The 8,292-nt window shown below is 45.1% G+C and overlaps 1 pseudogene; it reads left to right on the top strand.

Annotated features, from left to right (window-relative positions):
* The first annotated feature begins 7,488 nt into the window (after positions 1-7,488).
* On the top strand, positions 7,489-7,621 carry LOC129540155 (U4 spliceosomal RNA; annotated as a pseudogene).
* Positions 7,622-8,292: the final 671 nt, after the last annotated feature.

Below are 8,292 nucleotides of genomic sequence, written 5' to 3'. Positions count from 1 at the left end.
CCTTTAGAATGGACTGGTTAGAGACATGCAAAGCAAAACCACAGTGAGGCATTTCCTCACATGGCTCACAAGGACCATTGTCCAACAGTTGATAGACAGTAAGAGCTGGAGAAAGTGTGGGAAAAAGGGAGCCCTCCCACACTGTTAGTGAAAAGGTGAATTAGTAGCCGCCACTATGAAGAACAGCGTGCAGGTTTTTTAAGAAATGGTCATGAGAATGAAATTAGAATACTGCCTAACAGCATACACAAAAATAAACCCCAAATAAAGACCTAAATAAAAGGACAGATGAAACTCTTAGGGGGAAATGCAGAACACACTTTGACATCAAATGAAGCAAGTTTTTCTTTAACCCACCTCTTAGAATCATGAAAAATAAAACAAAAATAAATAAATGGGAACTGCTGCTGCTGCTGCTGCTAAGTCACTTCAGTAGTGTCCGACTCTGTGTGACCCCATAGACGGAAGCCCACCAGGCTCCCCCGTCCCTGGGATTCTCCAGGCAAGAACACTGGAGTGGGTTGCCATTTCCTTCTCCAATGTGTGAAAGTAAAAAGTGAAAGTGAAGTCGCTTCGTCATGTACGACCCTTAGCGACCCCACGGACTACAGCCTACCAGGCTCCTCCATCCATGGGATTTTCTAGGCAAGAGTACTGGAGTGGCTTGCCATTGCCTTCTCCATAAACAGGAACACAATATTTAAATGGACCTTTCTCCAAAGAAGACATAGAGATGACCACGAAGCACATGAAAAGATGTTCAGCATCTGTAAGCATTAGAGAACTATGAATCAGAAGTGGCAACACCTCACACACATCAGAATGGTCAGCATAGAAGATCTATGACAATAAATGTTGGAGATGGAATGGAGGAAAAGAACCCTCCTCCCTGTTGGTGGGAATAAAAGTCAGTAAATCCACAAAAAGGAGAACAGGACAAAGAGTTATGAAACACTGAACAGAGAAGTACCATGCTGCTGCTGCTGCTAAGTCGCATCTGTCGTGTCCAAATCTGTGTGACCCCATAGATGGCAGCCCACCAGGCTCCTCCGTCCCTGGGATTCTCCAGGCAAGAGTACTGGAGTGGGGTGCCATTTCCTTCTCCAATGTGTGAAAGTGAAAAGTGAAAGTGAAGTCGCTCAGTCTTGTCCAACTCTTAGCGACCCCAAGGACTGTAGCCTACCAGGCTCTTCCGTCCATGGGATTTCCCAGGCAAGAGTACTGGAGTGGGGTGCCATTACCTTCTCCAGGACCCAGCAATACCACTCCTGGGCAAGATCCAGAGAAAACCATAAATTTAAAGACAGGTGCACCCCAATGTTCATGGCAGCACTATGTACAAGAGCCAGGACATGGATGAAGCCTACGTGGGTAAGGACAGATGAATGGGTAAACAGATAGGGTACACACACACAGAGCAATATCACTCAGCCATAAAGAGGGTGACATCATGCCAAGCCCAGCAACAAGGAAGCAAGTAGAGACAATCACACTAAGTGACGTAAGAAAAAGGAAGACAAGTATCATATGATACCTCTTGGAGGTGGATTCTAAAAATGGATTCAAATGAATTTCTTTACCAAACAGCCTCAGGATATAGCAACCACCTTATGGTTACCAAAAGGGAAAGGCTGCAGGCAAAGGAAATGAGAAGGTGGAGATGAACATACACACACATGACTCTTTATAAAATAATCAACAAGAACCCACTATAGGACAAGGACCCCTACTCAAGACTGCATAATAAACTAGATGGGAAGAGAACCCAAAAAAGAACGTGTACATGGCTATGCATGAATGAATCCTGTTACTGTACACCTGAAACAAACACACACACTCTACAGCATTGTAAGTCACATCTACACCAATGCAAAATACAAATTAAAGAGAATGCTGACTCTATTCCCCTCAGGCCTTAGTGACCTGGGCTGCTGCCACATATCTGAAGCCTGGGCACGCTTGGGTCCCTTGGATGGACTGTCTTGGGAATGAGGGAGGTGGGAAGGATGTGCCAGCCAATGAGCCCTGCCAGGCCTGTTCCCCTCTGCATCAGCCCACAACCTCCAGATCCAGGCAGGTCTGCCTACAGTGAAACTACACCTACTGCACCCAAAGGATGTGGAGCTTCTGGGCTGGAAGAGCTTTGGAAAGACCCCTGGGCTCCATGTCTCCCGGTGATGGGTTCTCACCTCCAACTTCCTTCCTTAAGGTCACCCCACCTATGATGAAAGCACCCTCCACAGAGTGGTGTTGCACGATTTGGGATGTGTCCAGGGCATAGGGGTAAAGGAAGAAGGAATGGGATCCAAGCCTTGGGTGTTTCTTCTAGCACATTCCACTCTAATTGACAATCCACAAACAGGACTTTCCCTAAGGATCCAGTTCCCCCAATAACCAGGGCAGGTGCATAAAGACATGCTGCCACCTTGTGGCCATTCCTCATAACAACAACTTTGAAACCTTTGTTCACAGGCACTTAATATTCACTAAGCCTGCAGCCTCTAAGTGAAAAATACCTGCCCTCAAGAAATGTCCTACGGGAGGTCAACAGAAGAATATTAATAACAGAGCAAGCATTCATAAAGCCAATTTGAATAAGTTAAACTTACTTATTTAAATTAAGTTTAACTCACACTGTTTAAAAAAATCACACTTAAAGATGTCAACATTGTTAAATATGAGAGAAATGCAAATCAAAACTTCAAGAAGGTATCACCTCACACCAGTCAGAATGGCCATAGATGGAAACTCTATGAACAATAATTGCTGGAGAGGGTGTAGAGCAAAGGGAACCCTCCTACACTGATGCTGGGAATGGAAATTGGGGGCAGACACTGTGGAGGATGCCGGGCAGGTTCCTTAGCAAAGAAATTAGAATGCTCTCTAACACTATATACAAAAATAAGCTCCAAATAGATTAAAGATCTAAATAAAGGGACAGATACTATGAAACTCTAGAGGAAAAGAACACATACCTTGACATAAAATTCAGCAAGTTCTTTTTTGATCCACCTCATAGAATCATGAAAATAAAACAAAAATAAACAAATGGGACCTAATAAAATTAAAAGCATCTCCTCAGCAAAGGAAACCATCAGTGAAAGAAAAAGATAAAGCTCAGAATAGAAAAAAATTCTTGCAAACAAAGATACCTATAGGGAATTTCTCTTCAACACATACAAACCACTAGTACAGCTCAATATAATAAAACAAACAAACAACCCAATAAAAAATCAGCCAAAGAATAAATGCGCATTTCTCCAAGGAAGTCATAGAGATGGCCATAAAGCACATGAAACAATGCTCAGCATCACTAGCTCTTAGAGAAAGGCAAATCAAGTGTATGAGGTATCACCTCACATTGATGAGAATGGCCACATCAAAAACCATACAACAATAAAGTCTGCAGAGGGTGTGGAGAAAAGGGAACCCTCCTACACTGTTGGTGGGAATGTCAATCAGTACACCCACTAGGGAGGACATTATGGAGGTTCTTAAAAAACTAAACAGAGAAGTACCCAGTGACCCAGCAATCCCAAACCTAGGCGCAGATCCAGAGGAAACCAAAATTTTAAAAGACACCTACACCCAACAATCACGGCAGCCCTAGGTACAATAACCAAGACACGGAAGCAACTTAAGTGTAGAAGGACAGATGAATGAAGACAGAAAATGGGGTACAGGTACACAATGCATTATTACTCAGACATAGAGAAGGATGAAATAACGCCATTTCCAGTCACCAGGAAGAAACTAGAGATAATCACGCTAAGCGAAGTGAGAGAAAAAGACAAGTACGGCGTATAACTTTCTGTGGAATCTAAACATGGATACAGATAAACTTCTTCACAAAAGAGAAACAGCCTCATAGACTTAGAAAAGACACTCATGGTTACCGAAACAGAAAGGCAGAGGGACAGGGAGTCATTAGCTGGTTCAGATCAACATATACAGCTTAAAGGAGATGTTAAAGGGATCATAATACTCACAAGTCCAAGAGGGCTGTAAATGACACCTGCCCTCAAGAAATTTCCTGGGGTAAATCATCTGGAAAAAATTCCAAACAGGGTCAACGTTCAAGAAGCCAGATTGAAGAGGTAAATTGTTCTCACAAGATGTAAAAATAATAATAAAAGCACATGGAAAGATAGTCCACATTAGTAATTATTAAGTCAACGCCAAACAACACGAGGTATCACCTCACACTGGTCACAGTGGCCGTCATCGAAAAGATCTACAGAGAATAGTTACTGCAGAGAATGTAGAGAATAAAATCCTCCCACAGTCTTGGTGGGAATGTAAATGGTGAAGCTTCTATGAAGAACAGCATGGAGAGTCCTTGAAACACTAAACATAGAGGGACTGTATGATCCTGCAATCTCATTCCTCGGCTTAGGTCCAGAGAAAACCACTATTCAAAATGGCATGTGTGCCTTGATTCTCAGGGCAGCACTATTACAACAGGCAAGACACAGAATCCACCAAAATGCCCACTGACAGAAAAATGCGGACTCCGTGGCACATCTATACACTGGAGTGCTGCTGCTGCTGCTGCTGAGTCACCTCAGTGTGTCCGACTCTGTGTGACCCCGTAGACGGCAGCCCACCAAGCTACCCCGTCCCTGGGATTCTCCAGGCAAGAACACTGGAGTGGGTTGCCATTTCCTTCTCCAATGTGTGAAAGTGAAGTCGCTCAGTCGTGTCCGACCCTTAGCGACCCCACAGACTGCAGCCCACCAGGCTCCTCCATCCATGGGATTTTCTAGGCAAGAGTACTGGAGTGACTTGCCATTGCCTTCTCCCACAAAACAGAACAAAATAATGATATTGGCAGCAGCTTGGATAAACCAAGAAATTATCATACTATAAATACTTTGCAGAGAGAAAAAGACAAATATCCTAAGGTATCACGTACAGGTGGAATCAACAAGTTCATACCAATGAACTAATTTACAAAACAGAAACAGACTCACTGACTGAGAACATCAAATTATGATTATCGAAGGAAAATTAGAAGGGACAGATAAAATAAGAGCTTGGGATGAAAATATAAACACACATATATCAAACTGATAATGAAAAAGGACCTACTGAATAGAACTGGGGACTCTACTGAACGAACTTTGATAACCTATATGAGGAAAAAAACAGAAGGAGAGTAGATATACATCTATGTGTGACTGAATCACGAAGAAGGCAATGGCAACCCACTCCAGTACTCTTGCCTGGAAAATCCCAGGGACGGCAGAGCCTGGTAGGCTGAGGTCTATGGGGTCGCACAGAGTCGGACACGACTGACGCGACTTAGCAGCAGCAGCATAACTGAATCAAGTTCATGTACACCTAAACAACAACCAAAAAAAACACTGGAAATCAACTCTACCCCAATATAAAATAACAATAAATTACAAGTTAAATTACATGAACCTAGTCTAGAGGAAACCAGACAGTGGTGACCCTATGAATTAGATACGTGACATGCTATGATATTAATATGACACCACCAAAGGTTTTCTTTCACTCAGCAGAACGCAGAACAGCACCTCACTCAGAGGTGCCTGACCTCATGTGCATGCAACAACATGAAGAGAAGAAAAAGGACCACAGGTTAATCAGGGCAACACCCTCAATTCAGATGTTGGAAATCTCAGAGGGGACAAGACACACTGAGGTTAAAGAGCGCATATGGGGTCTCCCGGTACAAGATCTGGACCCATGTGGATGGGGTGGGACCCACATAATATCCAGATGCTGAACCTGGGGCCACACATCCACAGTCTCCAGGGTGACCCTCTCCCAGACCCTGCACCTGGGGTCACATGTCCACAGTCTCCAGAGTGACCCTCTCCCATACCCTGCACCTGGGGTCACATGTCCACAGACTCTAGGGTGACCCTCCCCCGCAGAGTCTGCACCTGGGGTGACAAGACCCTTGGTTAGGACACCAGGTCTCTGCTAATTGGGCTCCTACGGTGGAAACGAGTGAGTTCCTATAACCTCCTGGCTGGGGAGATAGAAGTGTCGGGTCAGTCTCCTTCCTCCACACTTGTCCCAGAGAAGTCCTCGTCTTCTCGCTTCTGTTCTGTGTGATATTAACTGTGTTTACAGCTGTCACAATAACGCTGAACACACTCAGTACCTTGGTTCTGGCAGTCTCGGCCTTTTGCTGTCCTGCTGAGGTGCTGCAGAAACACACGCAATGCTGCACTGGAAGACAAGGGCAAGTCTGGTCTCTGCTGAGTATGGTCAACTGACTGGAAGGCGATCCCAGCAGCAACCTCATCTGCTGCCCATTGGCTTTTTGCCTGATCCATGTGCCCTGCAATCAATTGCCCAGGTAAACCTGCTCCCTTCTCACCAAGTTCATGCTGGTAAATTGGAATAATTACCAGATAGCTCACCTGAGGAGTCTCCAGGAGCCCCAGGGAGGGGGAACCTCATGGAGGTAAAGAGGAAATAGGCACAGGCCTGTATAAAATGATACTGTAAAGCATTAATTCCTAAACACAAGTGAAGTTCACATGTATTCTTCCCTTTTCCTTAGCTTTGAGTGTATGGTCTCCTTCTGAACATAATTCTGACTCACGCAGATGGGGTGAGACTCACACAATCCCCAGAAGCCCCCCACCTGGGGTCACATGTTCCCTTGGTCAGAATACCATGGCTGTGGGTGGCGGGCCCCCAATGTGTAAACAAGCCAGTCAAAGTTATGGTTTGTCCAGTAGTCATGTATGGATGTTGGAGTTGGACCATAAAGAAGGCTGAGCATTGAAGAATTGATGCTTTCTAACTATGGTGTTGGAGAAGACTCTTGAGAGTTCCTTGAACAGCAAGGAGAATAAACCAATCAATCCTAAAAGAAATCAACTGTGAATATTCATTGGAAGGACTGATGCTGAAGCTGAAGCTCCAATACTTTGGCCAACTGATGGGAAAAGCTGATTCATTGGAAAAGACCCTGATGCTGGGAAAGATTGAAGGCAGGAGGAGAAAGGGACAACAGAGGATGAGATGGTTTGATGTCATCCCTGACAGCAAACGTGAGTTTGAGCAAACACCAGGAGATAGTGGAGGACAAGGAAGCCTGGCGTGCTGTAGTCCATGGGGTCACAAAGAGTTGGACACAACTTAGAGACTAACCAACAACAACCAGGTAGCCTACATGAGGTGTCTCATTGAGCCCCAGGGAAGGTGAACTTGTCAGACAGAAAGACTAAGAGCCCATCTCAGCACTGACCCCTGGGAGGGCCATGGAACCCCACTCAGAGAAAAGCACACTTACCCATAGAAACCCACCTCAGCTCCTGATCCCAGACATCTGAACACTGACATTCAGATGCAGGTATAGAGTTTTCCAGGACAGAGGCCAGGCCAGGTCTCTACCCAGATCTCCATGTCCTACTGCACAGAGAACCCAGGTGTAAAATGTTCAGGTGTAAGTGTCCTCATTGTAGAAGCACATGGTCTCATCTAAACATAAACAGTGTAAGCTTTGCGCAGTGGCAGTATCGTAGCCAATGAGGTTTATCCGAGGTGAGATTATTGCTAATTGAAAACTAAATATAAACAGTGTAGACAGGACTTGGAGAGGTCTGAATCTACCATGAAGACAGAACTTGGTCAGGTTCAAAGTAGCTTAGGGCTGCACTCCCAGGAGACACAGGTCACACACCTGGGGTCTCTCTTCATTGGACAAAGGGCTCACCTGCCTGTGGGCACTAGGATGTACCTTTCTTGAAGAAGAAATCACTGGGCTCCACACTTCACCCACATCAGGAAATGGAACAAAAGCTTTGTCACTTAACATTTCAACTGGCAAAACAAAACTGTGAGCAGGTTCTGCGGCCACGTGGTGGTCAGGGTCCAGGGAAGAACCAGGAACCTCATGGAGCATAGGCTCAGTTTAGTTCAGTTCAGTCGCTCAGTCATGTCCGACTCTTTGTGACCCCATGGACCGCAGCACGCCAGGTCTCCCTGTCCATCACCAACTCCCGGAGTTTATCCAAAGTCACGTCCACTGAGTCAGTGATATCATCCAACCATCTCACCCTCTGTTGTCCTCCTGCCCTCAATCTTTCCCAGCATCAGGGTCCTTTCCAATGAGTCAGCTCTTCGCATCAGGTGGTCAAAGTATTGGCGTTTCAGCTACAGCATCAGTCCTTCCAATGAATATTCAGGACTGATTTACTTTAGAATGGACTAGTTGGATCTCCTTGCAGTCCAAGGGACTCTCAAGACTATTCTCCAACACCACAATTTAAAAGCATAAGTTCTTTGGCACTTAGTTTTCTT

This window comes from Moschus berezovskii, chromosome 11 (genome assembly GCF_049115385.1).
Source record: "Moschus berezovskii isolate FMDL1 chromosome 11, NW_MosBer_1.0, whole genome shotgun sequence".
Classification (NCBI taxonomy): Eukaryota; Metazoa; Chordata; class Mammalia; order Artiodactyla; family Moschidae; genus Moschus; species Moschus berezovskii.
This window is presented reverse-complemented; position numbering and strand designations above follow the sequence as displayed.